This window comes from Ambystoma mexicanum, chromosome 10 (assembly GCF_040938575.1).
Source record: "Ambystoma mexicanum isolate Mex_15411 chromosome 10, UKY_AmexF1_1, whole genome shotgun sequence".
NCBI classification, from domain to species: domain Eukaryota; kingdom Metazoa; phylum Chordata; class Amphibia; order Caudata; family Ambystomatidae; genus Ambystoma; species Ambystoma mexicanum.
This window is the reverse complement of record NC_090932.1, coordinates 488,316,707-488,342,190: the sequence shown is the minus strand read 5'-3', so window position 1 is coordinate 488,342,190 and position 25,484 is coordinate 488,316,707.

Sequence of the window (25,484 nt, the reverse complement as noted above, 5' to 3'; positions counted from 1 at the left end):
ATTTGGGGTTTGGAGAGGATGGATGGGAGGGGATAAAGGGATGGAAGTCTCATCAAAATGTTTATCTTGGTGTTGAGGGTTTGGGGATAGTTCACTGGGACATGGAGAGGGGGCACAGGTACAGGTGGGACAATGGTACTTAATTTTTTCTTTTATGTGGTCCTCCACTAACTGTTTCAAACCATTGGAATTTTCCTTGAGCATGTCTATTTTCTGTTCCATGCGTTCCAGGGTCTTTTCCAATGTGTTTTTTGGTGTAATATTTTCAATGTTTGTATGGTCTGTTAAACATAAATATATATATGTTAAGTACACATAAAGTAATGATTATTAATTTGCTTATATGGAGAAGTGTCTACCATTACTATCACTGTCTTCAGACATTTCCTCACGTGAAAAATTGCCCTCAAGCCACTCCAAAGTACTGCACATTTCTGTTTGAAAAACAAAAATATATTAATTGTAGTGTACCTCATACAAAAAGTTTAGAAATATGTAAGAAAAATGAAGTTGACTTACTAGTTTCTGGTAAATTGTAATCTCAGTGTTATGTAGGTCTACTGTTGCTTCTAGCTCTGCAGTTTCTGTGAGGTAATTATATTGGAGGCGTATCTTTTTTGTTATGGTAAAATCCATTTTATTACATATGGTATTTAAATGGATGGTCAATGTGTTAAATATGTAAGTTCCACTCCTTATATATTATTATATATAATGTATGTATGTGCTGCTTTTTGAACTTGTGCAATGTTTATATGGTATGATACAACAATTTTAGATACACCCTGAGTGTTTGGGTAGTGTTGATGTCGTCCGTGACCATCCGCAGACATCAAAATCATTAGCTGGGTGTTCGGTATGTTCTATGTTACATGTATATAAAGTAAGGGAATCGTAGTAAACATCTATCAAATTCACACTATGAAAATGTATATTCAGTAAAAAAAAAGTTTGCTGAAGGGATGTTATGGTTAAGTTGCGCTATTAAAAACCTATGAAAATCAGTAAAAAAACTTTATTAAAGGGACGTTATGGTTAAGTTGCGCTACCAAATACTTATGAAATTCAGTAAAAAAACGTTGTTTTCCCATTTCCCTGTTTGTTCCGTCTCATTGGCTTGCAGTACACCGCACTGTTGTAGAACTTTGGATGCGGCCAGTGGTTGGCATGCTGTGCGTCAACGTTTTTGGGAAACACCACCATGGTGAATCGGAGGTGAGTGCGGAGCCAAAAGGGACTGACGCACAGAATGTATGCCATGTGGTGGTGGGACGAGGGGATGGAAAGGGTGGGCGAGTGAGAAGTGGTTCATCTGAGATGTGTGATTATTAGGTGGACAAAGACGGTGGTGTGCCTGCAGTATCTGTGTGTACTGTGCCAATTTGCCGGTCACTGCACAGGTGACTACCATGTGTAGTGAATGCAGGTAGCTTTATTTAGGGCACGATAGCTCACGCTGCGGCCTCTTACTGTGTGCTTACTGGTGGTAGCTGAATAGCATATGGTGAGTGCATTGCAAAACATATATTATGACATGTGGTGGTGGGAAGAAGGGATGGAAAGGGTGGGGGAGTGAGAAGTGATTCATCTGAGATATGTTAATAGGTGGATGAAGACGTTGATGTGGCAGCAGTATCCGTGCATACAGTACCAATGCACGGGTCTCTGCATGGCTGTCTACCATGTGCACTGCATGCAGGCAGGCTTTGTTACGGCACAATAGCTGGTGTGGAGACATCTTTCCATAGTGACTGGTGGGAGCTCATTTGCAGAAGGGGAGTGCATTGCACATGTCATGCACATTGTAAGATAGTGTGTACTCTGGTGTGTTGCATGTGGTAAGCCTGTAGCTCATTCCATGCACGGATGGAGGCCTTGCACCGACAACTATGTGCCGTGGTTGCAATGAGGTCTCACATTGTTGCCTTCTGTGTGTGTTTCCTGAGCATTGCAAACATTGTTCATTCCATGAGTGTAGTGCTTCTTAGCACATCCTACAGTGTTTAGTCAATGCCTTCAGCTACTAGAGTGAACAGTTCTGCACTGAGTGCAGTGTTGTAATACTGTCAGCATAGAAGAAGTTAGGGTTGAAGTGCATCTTCTATGTGCATGGATACTGCAGTGTTTGAAGTGTGTGCCATATTCAAATAGTGTGTGCATAGAAGAGGATAGGGGTGAACTGCATATTCCATAGGATTGCGTAGTGTCCATTGCGTGGAGTGCTGCTTACAGTAATCCACTATGAGGTAGTGCTTTTGTGCACTGAATAGAGTACAGCAGGCGAGTTCATTGCACATGTCATGTACATTGTAAGACAACGTGCACTCCGATGTGGTGCGTGTGGTAAGCCCGTGTGCCGTGGCTTGAATTAGGTTTCACATTGTTGCCTTCTATGTGTGGTTTGTCAGCATTGCATACATTGTTCATTGCATGGGTGTGGTGCTTCTTAGGACATCCTACAGTGTTTACTCCATAGCTGCAGCTACTGAAGTGAACAGTTCTGCAGTGAGTGCACTGAGTGCACTGTTGTAATACTGTCCATATAGAAGAGGGTAGGTTTGAAGTGCATCTTCTATGTGCATGGATACCGCAGTGTGTGAAGTAGGATGGATACTGCAGTGTGTGAAGAGGGAGCCATAATCAAATAGTGCATGCACAGGAGTGGATAGCGGTGAACTGAATATGCCATCGGATTGCGTAGTGTCAATTGTGCAGAGTACTGCCTACTGTACTCCACTATGTGGTACTGCTTTTTGTGCACTGAATAGAGTATGGCATGTGGTGGTGGGAAGAAGGGATGGAAAGGGTGGGAGAGTGAGAAGTGGTGCATATGAGATATGTCAGTAGGTGAACGAAGATGTTGTTCTGCCTGCATTATCTGTGCCTATCGACCCATTTTGCAGGCCTCTCGACAGGCGACTACCACGTGTGCTGAATGCAGGCAGACTTTGTTACTACGCTGCTACGGACAACACCTTCCATGGTGACTGGTGGGAGCTCAATTGCAGAAGGAGAGTGCATCGCACATATGCACATTGTAAGATACCGTGTATTGGGGTGTGTTGCATGTGGTGAGCCGTGGTTGCAAACAGGTTTGACATTGTTATCTTCTGTGTGCAGTTCCTCAGCATTGCCTACATTGTTGATTCCATGGGTGTGGTGCTTCTTAGCACATCCTACACTGTTTACTCCATGGTTGCAGCTAATGGAGTGAACAGTTTAGCAGTGTGTGCACTGAGTGCAGTGTTGGAATACTGTCAGTATAGAGGAGGGTAGGATGGAAGTGCATCTTCTACGTGCATGGATACTGCAGAGTGTGAAGTGGACACAATTCTTCAATAGTGTGTGCATAGAAGTGGATACGGGTTAAACTGCATGTCGCATAGAATTGCATAGTGTCCATTGTGCAGAGTGCTGACTAATGTACTGCCGTATGAGGTATTGCTTTTGTGTACAGAATAGAGTGGTGGGAGCCATACTATGTTCATGAGCGTGGTTATGGGTGTCAGAGGCTGTGTTATGTTTGTACATTCTGCTAACAGTAGCATGTTTCCATGCATAGCTGTATTACGGTGCAGAGGTTGGGTGGCACTGTTAGTGGCTATGGTACGTGTGTGGATTGTGGTACTTGGGGACATGTTGCCATGCATGGGTGCATTACGTTGCAGTGGGTGTGAGCGTGGGCTAGACTAATGGGTGCATAGCCAAAGGCTGTAGGCCATGCACCCAATAGTCTAGGCCTTGCCCACATGCACTGTAGCAATGCAGTTTACACTGCATCTGTCAGAGGGTGCTTACCTTTACAGAATGGTTGTTGAGCACATTTTAGACTTGATAGAGCACCAGAAGTCAGCTGACATGCGTATATTGTTGGTTCCATCGGTGCGATCATTGTTAGAACATCCTACGGTTTTTGGTGTACGGCTGGAGATTGTGCAGTGAAAAGTCTTGCAATGTGCCCACTGGTTGCAGTGTTGGAACACTGTCAGTATAGAAGAGGGTAGGGTTGAAGTGTATCTTGTATGTGTTTGGATATTCTGCTTTCTGTAGCTTCCTGGGAGTTGGCCCAATGTTGTGAAGATTGTGTGGTATGGTTGCCTGTGTTATAATACTTTGTGAATGGAAGTGGGTAGGGGATGCGTAGGCAGTGGTATGTTTGTGGAATCTGCTAACTGTTACATGTTTGCATGCATCACTGTGTTATGGTGCTGGGGTTGGGTAGAAGTGCCACTGCCTATGTTATGTTTTGTGGTTTGTGGTTTCCGGCAACTTGTTCGCATGCATGTCTCCATTATGTTGTGATGGGTGTGGGCAAGCAGTAGACTATTGTGTGCATGGCCAAAGGTATGATGGGTGCCGGTCTGCATGATTTTGGATGCTGACATACAGTCAAAACTGCTTTGCGGCAGTGGGTGTGGCCAAGGCCTAGACTATTGGGTGTATGGCAAAAGGCCGTAGGCCGTGGGCCATGCACCCAAAAGCCAAGGCCTGCACCACACAGAGAAAAGGTAGACACAAAGAGAAAGGCTTTGAGGTGCTTCCGGACCCGCAATGGTTCTCCTCAAGTTTCAGGGAGTCAGGGAGGCTGTTGCAGAGGGAGGCCCAAGCTGAAAAAAATACATCTGCAACCAACTGGTTGCTTGCAGAAGTGACTGACACTGAAGGATTGGAGGCAGATGAGGGAAGAGCTTGAGCAGGGAGATACATAGGAAGTAAGAGTTGAATGTATCGAGGTCCCAGGGCCCATAAGGCCTTGTTCATAATGCAGGGGGTTTTCACCTTATTGCTCGCAGCCATTGGGGGTTACTACAGACATTTCAGTGCATGAGTGATACCAACTCTCGGCTTAAGGCCAAGGCACATAGTCCTCTTCTGGATGAGTTGCAAAGGCCGGAGAGTAGAAGCAGGCAGATTTAAAAGGAGCCTGTTTCAATAGTCCAGCCTAGACGGAAGCACAGCTTCAGTCTCAGGAGAAGTGGGGGTGATCTGAGGTCCTGGATGAGCACACACAGAAGGATGACAAGAATTACCCTTAGACGGTAGTATATAAAAAATATACAACTTCTTAGGCCCAGAACAAACACAGGTGAATAATGAAGAACACAATAATACTACTACTTAAACACACACTTTGTAAAATGCATGTACAATCACTTTTTGGTCAATGCAGTAAAGTGAGGATTCCTGCCAAAACCTCTAAGGAGGGAATGCAAACACATTTTAGCACAATTACCAACTCCAGAAATAGATATCCCTAATTTAAGAAGTCCAGTCCTATGAAGATTGAAGCCTTGTGCTCAATGTTATGTTTGTGTGTGAAAGCGCTAGTTGATGCGTAAAGCTCACAAAGGACAAACTTCCACCGGAAGGAACAGTTAGAAGAGTACACTGGAGTGTGAGGAATTTGGTTCCAAGAGTCAGAGGCGGGTCTGCTATGGAAAACTAAGTTGTCCCTAACCTTCGAACGATTATAGGAAGTAGGAGCCCATTTGTGTGTAAAAACGGTATTGATGAACTAGGCGCCACCGGTAAGTGGTATGATTACTCACCGCCCTTAGCTCACTCTGGGTCCAAACTTGGAAGGTTTGAAGAAGGTCGTCTGGACTATGAAATCCCCTTCTTGGTTACACTTCAAAGTGCACAGGTGCTGCAGGTACAGATGCGGACCCGGTTTTCAACTGGAGCTGGATATCTCATTACTAATGCAGGACAAAGGACGCACCAATGCAGCTGGTCTCATGGCACTTGAAGAAAGGCAGGAAAAGTGCCAGAAGATTCATTTGCAGGGCATCAAGGAGAGGTTGAGAGAGATTGATCCCATGGATGCGGGAGTGTTTGGCATGCTGGCAAGAGACCCTAAGCAGACCCATTAATCTGTCTTAGCTTTCCTTGTTGGAAGTGGGAGGAGAATACAATGGCACTAAAAACTTTAAAGCATCCTATTGGAGTGGAGTGAGGTGCAGTGCTGCGGAAGTGTTTGGCGTATTTGGTGTTGGGTGGCGATGTAGATAACTTGAGTGCTGCTCTGCTTTCCAATTGGCAGCAGGGTATGAATAGCCTCAATTGAGCCTTGCAGGAAATCAGTGAATCGGTGTTGAATCCGATATGGGGGCATTTGAACATACGCTGTAAGGATGTCCAATTAGTAAGAGGGCTTATAGAGCGGAAACTCGCCTAAAATCAGGGCTAATATTATAGAAACATTCTGCACTGGTCCTGTCCCTCGCCTGTTCCCAGCTTACTCGTCTATACCAGAAGTGGTTTATTAATGATATATTTATCTGAGAAGAGGAGCGATGTTGGATGATGTCACTGCCCTGGAGTTGGATGTTGAGTGCCCCAGGCGATCACCAGCAAGGTCATCTAGCTCTGACATAGCAGCTGAAAGCACCCATCTGGTGCAAGCCCAAGTCCACCACATAGACTGTGTAAATCAACTAGGTCAGATTGTGTGCCCAAAATAAATCAATTGCTGGATAATGGGGGTGAACCAACTGACTCCTTAAAATAAGTGATCTGATCAAGTAATAGGATGGGTGGGGGTTTTACCTTGCCCCCCTGCCGCTGTTCGAGAGCTAATCTTATGTCTGGAATAGAGTCAGCTGTAGAGTCAAATCCAGGATTACTTTTACAGAAGAAGAAGAAGCCTCAGTCAGGGAGACATAGTCCCCTTGAGAATGTGGAGTAACAAAAGCCAAATAGATCTAGGTTACCAGGGAATGACCAATCAGAAACAAGCTCAGCAGGGGGGAAACAAACAACTATAATAAATACTGTTGATTCCCCCTAACAAAGCTATTTTTGTGAGCCCAATTCAGTCGACTACTACTTACGAACCCCTGTCCGTAGAAACCCATTCAAGACAACGGCAAAGCCCAGCGGTAAATGGGAATGGCCTGGAAACTTCTGAAGTGACCCTGGAAACTTCTGAAGTGACTCTCCAGGCCTTGAAATTTGTCTTGAGCTCCTTGCTAAACAGGTTTGAGCAAATTAAAATTGATGTACAGCTGCTTTCGGGGATACTAATGGAGTTAACAAAGGAGATGGGATCCTGTGATTCCTCGGTGGTGGGCCTTACGAATGCACTTAGTTGCCTCAAACATACAAGTGCTCAAAATGGATGTAAAATCGAATGCATATGAGTTAGTGACCAAATACTCTCAGGTTAGGGATCTGTTCACATCATTGGAAACATTGTCAAAAGGCTGTGTAGATCCCAAGGTCACCTTGCTGAACCAATTCAATCAAGAGGTTGCAGGAGTAAATATCCTTGCTGATATGTCCTCAATCATGATCGTTGATGATACTCCGCTATCTTACTCATTATTGGAGGAATTTAGAAGGCTGGCCCATGTGGTGGAACAAGAGGATCCACTGCTGGGTTATCAGATTGTCATGGTGCCAGAAAGATTAATGGAGAATGAAATAAATAAAGAGCAGCACCGGGGGAAAAAAAGGAGGACAAAGAGAAAATCATTTTGAAAAACAAAGTCTGAAGACCTGTGAGGGAGCATTGCCCTTAACTAAAAAAATCAAAAACCAACAACATTAAAAACAATGTTGCTGCCAGTTTTTTTGCAGGATCTCTCGAATTCTACCCCACAAGTGGAAGAACAAGTAAGCGTCAGAAGCGAACAAAAAAAGACTAAAGAAACCTAACTCTTCAAAATCAAAATATCTTGCTTCTGCTGAATTGGAGGTAGGCAGAGGAAAGATTTTACCAACCACAGAGGTCCGAGAAATGAAGGTTTCCCCTCTGAAGGTTAAAGAGGTATCAGCATTCAGGCAGCTATGGCCTCAGGGACTGGGAAGGACGGTATCTTGCAAATACGCAATCACAAACTTCCTGAAAAAGTGATTAAAACAGCCCTGATATTTTTAAGGAATAAACTACAACCCCAGGTAGAGTCACAGTTACAGGAAGATGGTCTGGACTCAACACCAGCAACACAGAGGGATTCAGCCTCTCCTCAGAGGTTGACAAATTCCAAAACGACATGTCATTCATACATAGGGTTAGGGAGGTAAGAGCATATGGCCTGTTAACCAGAAAATGTGGAGAGAAACAAGGTAACTTTGGATCAGTCAAATCAAAAGGGGACTCTTGGGGTCAATCTTTTCGTGCATTTGCCATACCCAGATTGTTGCTGAAATCTATGATACAAATGAATGCCCAGCGAGGGTTGGAGCACAGTACAATTTTGTCAATTTTTAAAAGAATTCCCAACTTCTATCTCCTATCAAGTGAAAACATTGAATTTGTTCATTTTCCAGATAGAGAGGGTGTCTTTTTGGCGGAAATAGGTTTAAAATCTAAACTAAAGCCAGAGCCCATCTTGGCTTTTAGGTAAAATCTGAGAGGTATCAACTACGAGGTACTATCTACTTGTCGAATAAAATATCTGGCAGCCCCCAAAGATAGACCATGTTGGAAGACAGACATGCTTTGGGGGCATACTGAACACACATGCAAGTTGGACCAAATAATTTTAAAAAATCAGATTGCTCCCACCACTCACAAGGATTGAAGCACCTTTGCAGGTCTTCAGTGATTGAGCATAAAGCAGGGCTCTATTGGGACGACTGCCGGCTCAGGGTGCCAAACCTTCTAAGCATGGTTCCTGACAGTCTTTCGATCTCCTTTGCTTCTGAGGATACTTGGCTCCACGTATAGGCCGATTCAGATCTAAGAGTGATCTGCAGGTCTGCATTCAGTGCCCCTCCTCATATCCTAAAAATCCAGGTTGGGCTCGCAACCGCTGGCCAATGAGTATATCTGCCCACTCATGCCCACCAACAGTATTCCAGTCATGGACTACTTCAGCTCCTGCATACACAGGCACACCAGACATTCTAGCACCAGAAGTGTGGATTGGGACCAGACGGTCACAGCCCACTTCCTGGGTTCCGACCCATGCAACATGCATTAGCCTGCGATAAGCACTGGCTTTTGTTGGAGAATGCATGCCCAAGTAAGGGCTCCTCAGGACACAAAGAGCAAGGGCAAGCCCAACTGACAAAATGGCCACAGAAGAAAACAACAGAACTCGTGGCACAGCCAAGACAGACACTAGTCATGGTCATATATGGCACAGTAAAAGTTAATAATAATACACAATAAAAGCATCTACAGCCACCAGTCTACTTGTAGGCACATTGTCCAGTTACCAGACAATCCTTAAGGGATGTCTAAGGACCAAAACCGCAAGGACCCCAGTGCACAGTACTATGATGTACTTTGCACACAGAAGTAAAGTTGTCAATATTGGCAACTAAGTCATAAGACTAAGAGAAACAATGTTTTCCAGTACTGACTGTCAGAAGGACAAGTCACTTTGCGAATAACGATGAGCAAAAGCTCAGTGGAGCACAACTGAAGGCTGTATTTCACTGGCAAAAAGTCCAGACAGGGTCCACAAACATAGAGGTAAAATTGCAGTAAGTGAAATGTTACCTAACTTGGGTGACTTAACTTAAGGCTAGGATTCCTACACCTGATAGAATCATGGTAATAAAAGGAGGTCACACCTGATTCATACACTTCCAAGGTATACAACGTATTCTCTCTGGGCAATCTGTCAGGAGGTTCTTTGGGTTTTCTCATGAGAGGGACTTTACTACAATAACAGCATGCTATTAGAAATTTGGGAATTACAGGACTCTCATCCTCACTTGAAGATGAATGCTGCATCTCTCCCAAAGGAGTCACCACTTCCCTCTGACAGCCATCTCCTCCCATGCGATCCTCCTTCGTGGGTTAGGATCAGATACCGGTTGTCGTCCCCTGGCTACATCAGAGATGACTTTAGGCTGGGGTTCAGTGATGACTCTGCAGGAATCATCCCAGTACCCACCCCCCACAGACACTCACTTGTCATCCTGTCCCCTCACCAGTATGATAAATATGCATTGTTAAAGTGATAATTATTTATAGAATAATACAACAGAGTAGAAACCCATATGACTGAGGCTTTCTCTACAGATAGTTTAGGAAAATAAAGCACATTGATGAAAAGCGATTTTCGCAAGATCGTAGAATGTATAAAGTGAGGAAGGGGGTGGTTTAAGCCGTGTTTTCTTGGTTCCACAGTTTCCAATTCAGAATGCAAGGGAGACTTCATCGTATATTATACTACCTTCAATATTAGAAACACAAACATTCTTTTTTCAAAGATGTTATTCAAGGGCTATCCTAGTATACTGTTTTCCAAAGAACCAAAGGATCTCAAATACATCTGAGAAACAGACTAATATTATAATTATAATGAAAATTCACTATAATTATAATCTTATTCAGTACATTCAAAGCACCAAAACACAGGATAAAGAAACCTGAAAAAATAACATAAATAGTAATTGAAACATATGTTCATAAAGTAAGTATGTATCACTTACTCAGATAAAAAGAAACAGGGTCAAGTGAGTCCCACAATCAGGTGCAATGGCATGCACATGAGACATAGATCTCAGAACAGTCAACCTGCTGACCTACCATCTCAGATGTGTATCACTGTCTGATGTATCCTATTTTCCTGACTCATCATCATCCAGCGTCATTCCCTTGCACCACATTCTCAATGCCTTCCTGTTTCTTACAATTAACTTTCAGACCTCCATTCCCCTTTTGCTCCATCCTTTAACTATTACCTCATTGCCATTCCCTTACCTTGCACACTTCCTTCCCTTGCCATTGCTCAGTCACCAATTCATTGACATTTAGGCCTTTTAGCTGCCCATCACACCAATCCCATTAAGTGCCCGTCACCACCTTCCTTTGTCATGTCTTACAGTTAGACAGTAGACCACCTTTACTTGCCAGTCAGCCTTTGCCAGACAAAACAAAAAGCCATGGTCTGGGGTTGCTGGTAATCATGGCTATGGGATCTGCGCTTGGACAATGCAGAGCAAAAGACGGCAAGGAGACATGGCTATTTTGTGCTCCCCAGTTGATGTTTTTTGGAAAGTGAGATGCATATTTAATATTCGGTGAGGTGGGAAAGCTCAGGGTCAACACGTCTGTCTTGGAAGCAAGACAACACAGCGCAACATAGGTTAGAATCCCAATCCTGCGCTTAGAAGACAATCTCTGGCATTAAGTGCACTATAAAAGAACAATTATAATTATAACTCATGGAGGAATATGCCTCAGACACGATTGGACCTGGTGATGGAGAGTGAGCAAGAACAGCCTTGTTTATTTATGTGTGTTTTCAAGTACTGTGGAGTGTGTGTGTTTCAGTTTCTGTTAGGGGTTTAATGTGTTTGAGTCTATTTCCGACAGTCTAAAGTATAGGTGGAAAGATGTATGTGTGTTCATGTGACTTTGTTTGTCTGAATCTGGTGTTGATTTGAGTGTTTGTCTTTTGTTGGTTACATAAGAGAAGAGTGTTCTGGACAAGACAATGGAACATTTTTACAGACGCAGAGGGTCATTCATGGTTGGCTGGTAACAATAAAATGGTCCATATTTGGCAAACCCATTGATTTTACCATCTACTCAATTCGGAGTTGGATCAAATACCATTGATGGTATTCCATGAGAATATGAGCAGTGGTATTTTAGGTGGAGTTTTCACAGGAAATCCATCTATTTTTACCTCTACCTGTAAGGTACAGGTAAAAAATCCAAACTGGTGCTACATTTAAAAACACATTTTATTGTACAGGCAAAACATGTTTTACAAAGTGCCATGTTGAGGTAGTATAAAGGTGGACATCTTTGATTGCCTCCTCTCACCGCTGTAAGGATGAAATGCACACAAGACACATAACTAACCCCTTTCTGCATAAACAGAAGTGATATGAGCCGCTACTGTACATAATCCATTTATCCCTTCACATTGGTGCTGAAAAGGGCTGAACAAAAGTGTTAAACAACTATTTTACACTACTGCAAGCTGAGGTGGTATTTATGAAAAAGCACTGGAGGTATCCCAGAAATACCACCTATGCAGGTGGTAAACTTTGAGTAGGGTGGATTTTCAGAAATACCACTGGCGGAGCTGGTAATTTTCTTCAGAGTTTTAAAAAAATGTGCTCAACTCTGAATGGCCTGCTAGTTTGCAGTCATATAATGATTTATGCCTGAATAGTGCATCTTTCTACGTGTGTTTTCAACTGTGTCCACAAGTAAATACCACAAACAGTCCAACAGCCATTCTAAAACCACTATATAAGTGACATCCATGTGTGATATTCAGGATGCTATTAAACTTTGTTTGCAGGAACACACATTTGTGCTCAAGAAATTCACCAGAACAGAGCATTCATGCAGAATCAAACTGAGGACAAACTCTATAAAGATATGGACCGTTCCTTCCTTGGCAATTATGAGTCGTGCTACGATGCAGTGGTTTGTAACAGACCACTGATGTATGGAGAGCAGTGGAGCCAACCATACCATCCGGGGCACAGCATCCGTTATTTAAATGCATGCATTGCCATTGGACGGCATGTATGTGCCCCTTCAGCCTAAACTCCTCTCCCCCTCACTCACAGTGGTGACCCATGTGTGGGGGCCCCCAAGGCACATCTACAACATTGCTGAAATCAAGACACATACCTCCCTCCATTCACACAGAATCTGAGCAGGCTCTGCAGTACTTTGTCCCTTTTTTGCAGATTAGATTCTGAACAAATTCATCTTTTTCAATAGTTTTTGTTTACATTTGGAGTTCTGGCTCATGGGGCACCAACCAAGCTAGCCTGGGTGGCAGTGGCATCGCCGGATAGGGATCCGGGTCAACCCACAAATAGCTCCTCCGTTTCTGTTTTTTTTTTTTTTTTTACTTGAGTACATTATTCACAGCCCCCATCTTCTTTCTCCTTTCCGTTTGTTTCACTCTCCTGTCAGTCCGCTTTCCCTCACCATGGGTCTGCCTTTCGCTCGGCGGAAGGTGGTTTCATCAGTCGGCCTGTCGGCATGCTAATCTGCGTATCAATCATTGAGATTGTCTTTCATGTCTCTACACACGCCATGCATTGTTTTACATTTAGACCGGCCTTCTGGCTACTGTTGCTTGTGTAATTAGTTTTTTCTTTATCACTGAAATAAAACCTTGAAATCGCAGCTGCACGTTATTTGCAGCTAAGAATGAGACCTGCGACTATCCATGGGTGGTCTTTGTTACAGGAAATGCGGTGATGGGACCGAGCCACGTGCTCTCTGTGAAGTGGATCCTGCATCTGGAGCATAGCCACGCCACTAATGAGTCATGCTTAGGGTATCATAACAGTTCTGCCAATGCCACATGTTCCTGATGCAACGGGCCAATGCCTATAAACCTACTGTGCAGAATCGATGCAGAATCTGATATGACCTGCCTTGTTTTGGTCAGTTTATGTGAAAACGCGGGATCTGAAAACATAACACCCTGAGGCCAAATGCATTACACGCGATAGCTCTAATGGATTGAAACAACAGCTGTAGTCACTTTTGACTTCAACAGGTGCTTCATGCAAAACATGTCCACCATCGCGACAGAGCAGGTCGACCATGCTATGACTGCATTGCGAAATCACCAGTGTCACAATGGGCAGCATTACCTTATTGGCGGATTAAAGATTTTAATTCTAAAGTCTTGGATATCAGAGTGTTAGATTTTCAAAACCATTTTCCCACCATATAATTAGCCGTGTGGAAGAAAAGTATTTCCCACGAACACAATTGCGTGAGGTTCTCACCTACTCATGAATGCTTGTTCATGCTTTTTTCAGGCCGCCGAGACTATAACGTGTCTTGCCCGCATCCTTCATTTAGCGGATAACATTTCCTGCCAATTGTCGTTGTGGCTCCAAAATGATTGCACACATATATGTTTGTGAAGTTCACAAAAATGCATCTGCTAAGAATGCAAATACGAATACGTATAACCTCATTTGTGGGAGTTTATTACTGCTCAAGTACATTTAGCTGAAAACAAAGCACTCATAGCCACACTTGCAGAAGTTTATTACTGCCAAGGAACATTAGTGGAAAACAAAACAATGAAAACCATATTAACAGAAGTTTATTACTGTCAAAGTACATTAGCGGAAAACAAAGCCCGCATTACCACATTTCCGGAAGTTAACTCGGCTTTAGCGCGGAGGGCGGGGGTGGAAGCTGACATGCATGCATGCACACATCATACGCACCTTTTAAATGGCCCTGTCCATTCTGCCTTGGGGCCTGCCTTTTTCTCTACGAGTTTCATATTTCTTTTTAGTTTTGGCTATACAGTGGCAGTGTGAGTGCTGCCTATAAACTATTGGCATAGGAAGGGAAGAAAGGAGAGCGATGGAATGTGAGGCGAACTGACACACAAACTGTGGGTGTGGTCTGGCTTTTTACTCATACAGTGACCTCCATGGCCATGTTAGTCTTTAAGCCCTGTGTGCCGGTGCCTCCTTCGGAGGCGCTGCACACCATCTTGGCACTTAATTGGCATCATGCCACCTCCCCTACACCAACTAAATGAGGGCCCCTCTTCTCGCCACCTCCACTCACTGACACCACATTACACATCGACACAAACTACACACTATACACACATTTACACATGAACGAATGGACAGATTAATGGATGGACACGCAGCTAACCCCTTGCATTCACACACAAACATGCAAACACACAAAGATACTGCGCATATATTTATAAATGCTACACTTGACTTACCTGCCACACCCTCAGCACAATGCTACCAAATACAACACGCAGAATCGGATGGCCTGCCCCTCCTATCAGCCGAGTTTGCTGACAGACAGGAGTAGAGTCCTTTTCTCTAGTAAACATAGTGCTGCTGAGCATTGTTTGCACAATATGCGAGGCAGAGGTGCTACACTTCTGACTATCCATTGCCATTGCCTTTATTGCGGTTTGTGTCTTTTGGGCGGGGCCCAACGTGCTCTTTATTGCACATATAGTGGGGTATGCATTCCTGCTCAGAGGCTGGGAACATAGTCCCCCACGCAATCAAAGCACCGGGGCCTGCTGTTGTGTTGCATGCCACTGCGCTTTGGGTGAAGAGGTGATGCATATTTAGATAATCATTCTAAATATACATCTCTTCACCCAAAGCACGGGAGTGGCACCCTTCGACCCTAATGCACAAACCACCACTGGTCTCACTGTCTAGGTGAGTAGATGCCAGAATGCATGGGTGACATAGAGCATGAGACATGTGGTCTGCAGTGGTGTTCAGAAGGGAGATGCGCGGAGTTATATTCTCGTTGTCCACATTATGTCACTGGTTTCATTAAATATATATTGAATAAGGAGGGGTAAAATGCAATGTGCTTTTAATAATGAATGAATTATAACAAATAATATTGAGATATATATATATATAGAACCTAGCTGTCCTAAGAAAAGTACAAGAGACTCCTCAAAAAAAGAAGTCCTGGGGCCAGATTACAGAAACTTTGCACCGGTGCAAGTGCAAAGTTGCACGGTATTAGCACTAGGGCAAAGTTTGCCCTATTTTACATACACTGGGACAAATTAGAAAACTATTGCACCATGACAAGTGCAGTTAGAGATTTTAAAAGCAGCATGGTTAAAATTGCCCTAGTGCAAAACAGATAAATTTTTTATGCATTTTTGCATCAGGGCAAAGTTTGCCCTAGTGCTCATACCATTCCGCATTAGCACTAGGGCGAACTTTGCCCTGGTGCAAAAATGCAGTAGAAATGTTTCTTTTTTGCACTAGGGCAATTTTTGCCATGGTGATTTTAATATGCTAAACTGCCCTTGTCATGGTGCATCAGTTTTCTAGTGTGTGCCAGTGTTTTAAAAAATTGGGCAAACTTTGCCCTAGTGCTAATACTGTGCAACTTTGCCCTTGCATTGGCGCAGAGTTTCTGTAATCTGGCCCCTGAGAAAGTAAATTAACAAGGGGGGTCCTGGGAGTCCCTCTGCCAGACATTAGTCCTGGTTACGAGAGGCTTACCCAGAGTCTTTAGCTCACTATCTTTCACAGAGAAGAAATATCCCAAACATATCAGTCTTTGTCCTGCCCTGGGGCAGTCCAGCACCGAAATGCTAGGCAATTCTCCTCTGAACAAGAGTACCAACAGAAACCCCAGACACGTGTTTCGGTCTGGTTGGACCTCATCAGTAGGGTGGATCTGTGCCTCTCTAAGAGTAGTGAGCAAGGGGTCCACGTCTGGATTCCCCTAGTAACTTAGGGTGAGACCCAAAGTTACTTAAAAATGCAAATTAACAAGGGGGGTCCTGGGAGTCCCTCTGCCAGACATTAGTCCTGGTTACGAGAGGCTTACCCAGAGTCTTTAGCTCACTATCTTTCACAGAGAAGAAATATCCCAAACATATCAGTCTTTGTCCTGCCCTGGGGCAGTCCAGCACCGAAATGCTAGGCAATTCTCCTCTGAACAAGAGTACCAACAGAAACCCCAGACACGTGTTTCGGTCTGGTTGGACCTCATCAGTAGGGTGGATCTGTGCCTCTCTAAGAGTAGTGAGCAAGGGGTCCACGTCTGGATTCCCCTAGTAACTTAGGGTGAGACCCAAAGTTACTTAAAAATGCAAATTAACAAGGGGGGTCCTGGGAGTCCCTCTGCCAGACATTAGTCCTGGTTACGAGAGGCTTACCCAGAGTCTTTAGCTCACTATCTTTCACAGAGAAGAAATATCCCAAACATATCAGTCTTTGTCCTGCCCTGGGGCAGTCCAGCACCGAAATGCTAGGCAATTCTCCTCTGAACAAGAGTACCAACAGAAACCCCAGACACGTGTTTCGGTCTGGTTGGACCTCATCAGTAGGGTGGATCTGTGCCTCTCTAAGAGTAGTGAGCAAGGGGTCCACGTCTGGATTCCCCTAGTAACTTAGGGTGAGACCCAAAGTTACTTAAAAATGCAAATTAACAAGGGGGGTCCTGGGAGTCCCTCTGCCTCTATCTCTGTGAAAGATAGTGAGCTAAAGACTCTGGGTAAGTCTCTCGCAACCAGGACTAATGTCTGGCAGAGAGACTCCCAGGACCCCCCTTGTTAATATGCATATGCAAGTAACTTTGGGTCTCACCCTAAGTTACTAGGGGAATCCAGACGTGGACCCCTTGCTCACTATTCTTAGAGAGACACAGCTCCTCCCTACTGATGAGGTTCAACCAGACCGAAACACGTGTCTGGGGATGCTGTTGGTACTCTTGTTCAGAGGAGAATTGCCTAGCATTTCGGTGCTGGACTGCCCCAGGGCAGGACAAAGACTGATATGTTTTGGATATTTCTTCTCTGTGAAAGATAGTGAGCTAAAGACTCTGGGTAAGTTTCTCGCAACCAGGACTAATGTCTGGCAGAGAGACTCCCAGGACCCCCCTTGTTAATATGCATATGCAAGTAACTTTGGGTCTCACCCTAAGTTACTAGGGGAATCCAGACGTGGACCCCTTGCTCACTATTCTTAGAGAGACACAGCTCCTCCCTACTGATGAGGTTCAACCAGACCGAAACACGTGTCTGGGGATGCTGTTGGTACTCTTGTTCAGAGGAGAATTGCCTAGCATTTCGGTGCTGGACTGCCCCAGGGCAGGACAAAGACTGATATGTTTTGGATATTTCTTCTCTGTGAAAGATAGTGAGCTAAAGACTCTGGGTAAGTCTCTCGCAACCAGGACTAATGTCTGGCAGAGAGACTCCCAGGACCCCCCTTGTTAATATGCATATGCAAGTAACTTTGGGTCTCACCCTAAGTTACTAGGGGAATCCAGACGTGGACCCCTTGCTCACTATTCTTAGAGAGACACAGCTCCTCCCTACTGATGAGGTTCAACCAGACCGAAACACGTGTCTGGGGATGCTGTTGGTACTCTTGTTCAGAGGAGAATTGCCTAGCATTTCGGTGCTGGACTGCCCCAGGGCAGGACAAAGACTGATATGTTTTGGATATTTCTTCTCTGTGAAAGATAGTGAGCTAAAGACTCTGGGTAAGTCTCTCGCAACCAGGACTAATGTCTGGCAGAGAGACTCCCAGGACCCCCCTTGTTAATATGCATATGCAAGTAACTTTGGGTCTCACCCTAAGTTACTAGGGGAATCCAGACGTGGACCCCTTGCTCACTATTCTTAGAGAGACACAGCTCCTCCCTACTGATGAGGTTCAACCAGACCGAAACACGTGTCTGGGGATGCTGTTGGTACTCTTGTTCAGAGGAGAATTGCCTAGCATTTCGGTGCTGGACTGCCCCAGGGCAGGACAAAGACTGATATGTTTTGGATATTTCTTCTCTGTGAAAGATAGTGAGCTAAAGACTCTGGGTAAGTCTCTCGCAACCAGGACTAATGTCTGGCAGAGAGACTCCCAGGACCCCCCTTGTTAATATCCCTGAGAAAGTAATACATACAACTTCATGAATTAAACTGTTATGCTGTGATGTGTATGGTCATATTTTGGGGCCTCATCAAGAGATTGTGACGTATGTGGTCAGCACGCAGTAATGGGAAGAGTTTGCATGCCGCATGCACGAAGACCCTTACATTATTCGCCATGTTAACGAAACATTCGGCTCCATGGAGAAATGCAGTATTAATGCGTGGAGGATTAAAAGATAGGGGCTAGTGTGGAGGTCATTTCTTCCACAGGAAATCCAGGCAGTTATTTGCAGTTGCACTTGTGGAACTCTAACTGCCTGATTCATGGAATTATTTGCGCCGAAAACGGGGATTTGTGCGCCATTCTGCCCGCAAATCCCAGTTTGTCAAACCGGGATTTGCGACAGAAAGGTGCACAAATCCCCGTTTTCGGCGCAAATAATTCCATGAATCAGGTCTTTTGGAGCATTTAAAGTGGTGGTAATTCATTTACTGCCACCTTTCGAACCACAATAACAACCACACTAACGGACGTTAAATGAGGCTTTATGGCATTCTGTAGACAAAGCAACCATTTCCCAAAACGCAAATGTGCTAATATGTTACAGCTGCCATTTCTGGTGAAGGAGTTATTTATTAAACTTTTCAAACACTGATATCATGCAGACCCAGTGGATGCTGCTGCTGCCTTCTGCATCATCAGTGTCTGAGCCAGCAGTAGCAGGCACATCTTCAAAGCCTCTCATTGGGTGTGACCCAAATCATCATCATGTGTAATGGGTAAGGAGTGCTGACCCACATCATCATGGTTCGCATTTCTGCATTTGAATCCGACTGACCCATTCTTCTGTCTCCAGTGAACCCTTGACTGCACTAAGACATGATTAGAGTTGACATGGATGACAAGACCAACGAGATATATGATTGGCAGTCCGGTTGTATTGAACATTGATGCATCTTACTGAGCCGTAACGCCAAGCCCTGCCATCTCTAGTCATCTGAGCATTATCTTTTAGACGCATCTTGACAATTTCCTGCGTTTTCTTTCTTGACATGGACATGTGTCCTGTTCGTTGTCTCTGAATATTAATTTAGTTGCTTTCTAAATCATGTTCTGTTCTTTTGATTGACATCGGGAAGCTCCACAATTAGCAAACCAAGACAGGCCTGAACTTATGATGGTGTGCTCACTGGGACAGATGGAGACACTGGGTATCATAGAGTTGGGTGCTCTAAACGGCAGTCATTTTGCCAGAGGGATTTATTCTTACCGTTGTGGTGTCCAGGGGAATCAATGCCATATCAGAAGTTGATGGGTCTGTGCACGAACCATCAATGGTAACAGTAATTCCGTTTGGCAGAATAACCGTCGAAAAGCAACTATGATTGGTAAATCCCCAATGTTTTGGTGGAATTACTGTTAAAACTGCAAAAGGGGAGGAATGACCAAATGCAGTACTGCCAGCTAGAATTCAGTGAGGGGGATCTAGAAGTTTTAGCAGAGGGGCAGTGGCCAATGCCGAGGAACTGTCTTCTGCCCAGCAACGTAAGACTTTCATAAAAAGGAAGACCACCACCTGGAATGACATCAGGAACAAAGTGGTGGCAGTGAGCACAGTGCAGTGTGATGCCAAAGATTGCAGGAAGTGCTGGAACGACTTGAAGGCACGCGTGCAGACTCTGCCAACTTCCACAGTGAGAATGCAGCCATAGATTGAGTAACTATGGTGCTATTACACCTCACACCCCAAGGTAAGAAAGTGTCAAGCACGCAGAAATGGCTGCTACAGAGTGATACAGAGACTGGAGTCCCAAGTCAAGTTGACCTAGGTGAGTACAAATGAGAACGTTGGATACATATGACAGAGGAACATATGTGTGTCATGTCTACAACTGCAGACCACACAGATGATACAACAATGCTGTCCCCCAATATGCTGGGGTGGGAGTAAATGGCAGTACATTTGGCACCACCATGAATGTGCCGACAATATTTACATGATTAAACTGCACCACAGAAATTACACGTATAGCCTCAATGCAATGTACAAATCCTGCTGAAACACAGTGCCCGGATCCCCTAACAGGGAAGCACTTCCAAGAAACTGGTGTAGTGACACAGACACTGATATGGGGATACACACTGACATAGCAACACCATAATGTTGGAGAATGTGTGGCCAATTTTCAGTGGAAGTCATGTCAACCACGTTTGTTATCCTTACCACAGTAAAACAACATTAAGACTGGCAAACACGGAAAGATGCCCCTTAAATGAGTGTCACCCCATGCAATCATGTGAGCCGGTGCTCTGCCTAGGCGATGACCTTCCAACTCAATGTAATTGGAGTGATCTAACAACACACCATCACATTAAGTCAGCAGGGTAAATGACTGTAAAGCATTTATGACACAAACATATGGCAGCAACTCTTCATGATTTCTGCAGTATGGAACAAACCCCAAAGGGCCATACAAGTCCAAATATAAATGAAAGCAATGTGAGATCCAGGCTGCCAGCTGAATTCTACATTCATGGATGACATCATGTGTCCCTTTACTTTGATTATGAAGAACATCATGTATTCACACATGAGCCTGACAACACACTAGTAAGCAAAAACATTGGCCCTCATTACGACCCCGGCGGTAAGTGAAAAACGATGCCGGTAAATGATTACCGGTATCGCTTACCGCTAGGTCCGATCATGACCCGTGAAAGTGCAATTAGCGGCATCGTAGTTAACGGTGCTGCTAACAGCACCAGGCTTGCGCGCACTCGACCTTCCACGCCATAAGTACCGGCATCGCGCAAAGGTGGGCAAATCACGAACCAAGCGGACATGCTCTTAACGCCATTGCGAAGGCCGTAAAGTACCTTACCGCCATGGTGCTAATTCCGCCATCGCGAACCAACTGTAAATGGCCATGTGCAGTGTTCCCAGCTGCCACAAGTGCACAGAATCAGCACAGGTGGAGGCAATACAGACTCACCAAGTACAAAAAGAGCACACCCCACCCCTTCCCACACCCAGTCACACTCCACAATGATTCCAATACAACTAGCAATGTTAGGGCTGGAGGACCTGATTGCAATGCAAGTGCTACAACTACAACAACAACAACAAAAACAACAGGCAGCACAGAGGAGACGCAGGAGGAGAAGGAGGGCAGGGCAGGGCCAGCAAGCCCCACCAGCACAGCCAGTGCCATCACGCAGGCAGCCCCCAATCCCACGCATCCGAGCCAGTCCATTCAACCTCACAGCTGAGCAGATCCATACCTTGTACCGTTTGGACCGGGACACCATCACCACCATCGTTGACATGATACACAACTACATCGTCAGCATGATAGAAACACCCAACGCCATCCCCCCTACTGAAGGTAGTGTCCGTGCTCCACTTCCTGGCCACAGGCACCTACCAGCACACAGTGGGGCACTTGCATGGCATTTCACAACCATTATTCTCACATACGCTGATCCAAGTGCTCGATGCCCTCCTCAAGCACACAGACGACCACATTTCCTTACCACGGTCTGCCCAGGAGATTGCAAACACCAAAGTGGGTTTCCATGCACTAGCCGGCATACCTGGTTGCATTGGTGCCATCGACTGCACCCATGTGGAATTGGTGGTCCCACATGCCATGGAGGTAGCGTACCTCAACCGTAAACTATTTCACTCAATCAACGTGCAAATGGTATGTGACTCCAACAGGATCATCACACATTGTTGTGCCCGATTCCCCGGATCAACCCATGATTCAATGGTCCTGCGTAACTCCACAATACCACGCTACATGGAGCGACATGCAGGGCCAAGATCCTGGCTACTCGGTGAGTCTCATGTCATGGCCATGGAAATGTGAAGTGGGTAGGTGATTGACGTACCAATGCATACTTTACCTGGCTGAAAAGGGGGGGGGGGTGATGCATACTTTACCTGGCTGAAAGGGGGGGGGGATGATGCATACTTTACCTGGCTGCGAGTACCAGAGGCAATGGAGCCAGCTCATACCCTAAAGCAGCCCAAACGTCAACTGACACCTGTACACATAATGCCCGATGTAAGCAGCCCTACCATGTGAATGAAGGTGTGTCCCAACCATGACACAACCATCTGCAAGTGCATTGTACCGATTTGGACCACATTGACCTCAACAAAATGCACCTACATGCAATGACTTCAGCCAATACACGGCACCAAACACCATGAACTGAAAGGCCAGTCCCCCATAACTGCGCACAAAGGAGGCACATGATGGACAAAAACATCAATACACCACTACATAGACACCGAGGCCCAAATAATTTTCCTATCAACATTAGTAGTGCTCAATGGGGTCATCATGAGGCTGACAGCAATGTTGCCATGATGAGAGCGTCGATATCACAGGACACCTGCCAGGTCACCAAAACAAACGCCATGAATGAACACAGTGGATGGGCACTCACAAGGCACTGGACCCCTCTGCATACATTGGTTGATGGCATGCAAAACAGTCCATGGTATGATATGATGATATGATAGGTTATTTATAACGCGCTTAATACCCAGAGGTTTCTAAGCGCGGACCCGGGGATCGAACCTGTTGTGGTTCGTGTCGTCTTGCTTCCAAGGTGAGCACGTTGCCCCTGGGCTATCCTCCCGAGAGGAATACACATATACCGGTCACATAGTGTGAATCCATTTGTGCATGTAAAAGTGGTACAAAATAACAGTTGAATGGATGCCATGGTGGCACGTCATGATTTGAGATTTGATGTCATGACTGACACATACATTGTTGCCCACATACAGGTGATGCAGGCTATCCCCTGAAGAGGTGGCTCCTTACAGCAGTCCGGGACCCACAGAACCAGCACGAGGAGGTCTTCAATTGTGTACATACACAAACCCATGTGGTGATTGAGCAGGCATTTGGCCTATTGAAGGTACAGTTTCGCTGCCTCAGCAGGTCTGGTGGGGCACTCCTGTACCGCCATGAGAAGGTGGCAAAGATTGTCATGGCATGTGTCATGCTACACAATATGTGCATCAGACAGAATGTGCCCCTGCCCCCTGACGCTGAACTACAACCACCTGACGATGCGGATGAGGAGGGTGGGAATGGGGCAGCACCTCAGGGAGGCAGCGATGCACAGGAGGGATGTGACATGCGTCGGACTCTGATCAACCAATGTTTCTAGCACACACGGATGGAGGGTGTCACATGGAGATGGCAATTGGGGCACTGTGTGTGTCCGGAATATGCACACTGTGGACTGTTCACCAATAAAGCACACATACGGAATGAGCAATGTCCACACATGTGATTTGTGATCAAGCAAAAATTGTATTGCAAATGTGAATTCAATTAACACACCCACTCCCCTCTCCTCCCTCAACTCCCCAACACACCCACTCCCACCTCCCCCCTCCCCCCTCAACTCCCCAACACGCCCACTCCCCCACCCCCCTCAACTCCCAACACACCCACTCCCCCCTCCCCCCTCAACTCCCCGCAAAAGTGCATGGATGCCTGTGTTGAAGTGCCTAATGTGGAATTGTTCCACTGGGCGGCCTCTATTGGCAGCCCCCTCTGCCGTCCCCCGGGGCACCCCTGCCTGTACTCCGGAGGTTCCTGGCCGACCTGCGGACGGGGCTGCTTGGGGCAGAACTGGCGGCGGAGGAGGTACTCGGCTGCTCACTAGGACGCATGTCCCTCATTGTCTGTACAAGCTCCGAGAGCATGTGCCGCACCGCGGCAAGTTCTGCACAGATGTCCTTGTTGGAGGATTGTATGGCTGCCTTCACAGTCTCGGCACATTTTTGCAAGTCAGTACTTGCACCTCCACATTCGGCCACTCTTTCTTCAGCTGAGCGTGGAGAGCGGTTGCCGGTGGCCGTAGGGGAACAGCAGGCCTGGGAAGCCCTGCCTGGGCCTCTGTGAGTGTTTTATAAAAAATATTGAATTATTTGCTTTTCGCGCTCTGAGCACGGTGTTTGGCCTGCTCCTGCTCCCCCCTCCCACTTCCTGGTCTTCCTCTCCCTCCCCGCCTCCCTACCCGCCCACCCCCCCTCTGATTGGCTGTGTGCCTGCTTTCCCTCTGGCCTACTCGACGGCCGTTCCCCCCGCTCGCTTCTTTCGTCAGCTGAGCGTGGAGAGCGGTCGCCGGTGGCCCTAGGGGAACAGCAGGCCTGGGAAGCCCTGCCTGGGCCACCGTGAGTGTTTTATAAAAAATATTGAATTATTTGCTTTTCGTGCTCTGAGCGCGGTGTTTGGCCTGCTCCTGCTCCCCCCTCCCACTTCCTGGTCCTCCTCTCCCTCCCCGCCCACCCCCCCCTCTGATTGGCTGTGTGCCTGCTTCCCCTCTGGCCTACTCGACGGCCATTCCCCCCGCTTGCTTCTTTCTTCAGCTGAGCGTGGAGAGCGGTCGCCGGTGGCCCTAGGGGAACAGCAGGCCTGGGAAGCCCTGCCTGGGCCTCCGTGAGTGTTTTATAAAAAATATTGAATAATTTGCTTTTCGCGCTCTGAGCGCGGTGTTTGGCCTGCTCCTGCTCCCCCCTCCCACTTCCTGGTCCTCCTCTCCCTCCCCGCCTCCCTACCCGCCCACCCCCCCTCTGATTGGCTGTGTGCCTGCTTCCCCTCTGGCCTACTCGACGGCCGTTCCCCCGGCTCGCTTCTTTCTTCAGCTGAGCGTGGAGAGCGGTCGCCGGTGGCCCTAGGGGAACAGCAGGCCTGGGAAGCCCTGCCTGGGCCTCCGTGAGTGTTTTATAAAAAATATTGAATTATTTGCTTTTCGCGCTCTGAGCACGGTGTTTGGCCTGCTCCTGCTCCCCCCTCCCACTTCCTGGTCTTCCTCTCCCTCCCCGCCTCCCTACCCGCCCACACCCCCCCTTCCTCTCCCTCTGCCTATAACCTCCCCCCTCCTGGGCAGCCCTCTGCCCGGCAGCCCCCGCGGCTAAGGGCCCCAGGCCAAGGGCGACTCCTACAGTACGGCTCCCTGTGTGTCTGCAGGTGTCCGCAGGGGACGCCAGGCGCCAGTTCCACCTGTTCTCCGTTCCCCGGCCCACCCCTCCTACTCCTGGTTACATCCGCATGGGGCCTTGCCTCACTGTATTCACAGTTGAGGTAAACTAGGGTGTTATCCTCCCCTCGCAGGATTCTCAAACTTAGGGGGCCCGGTAC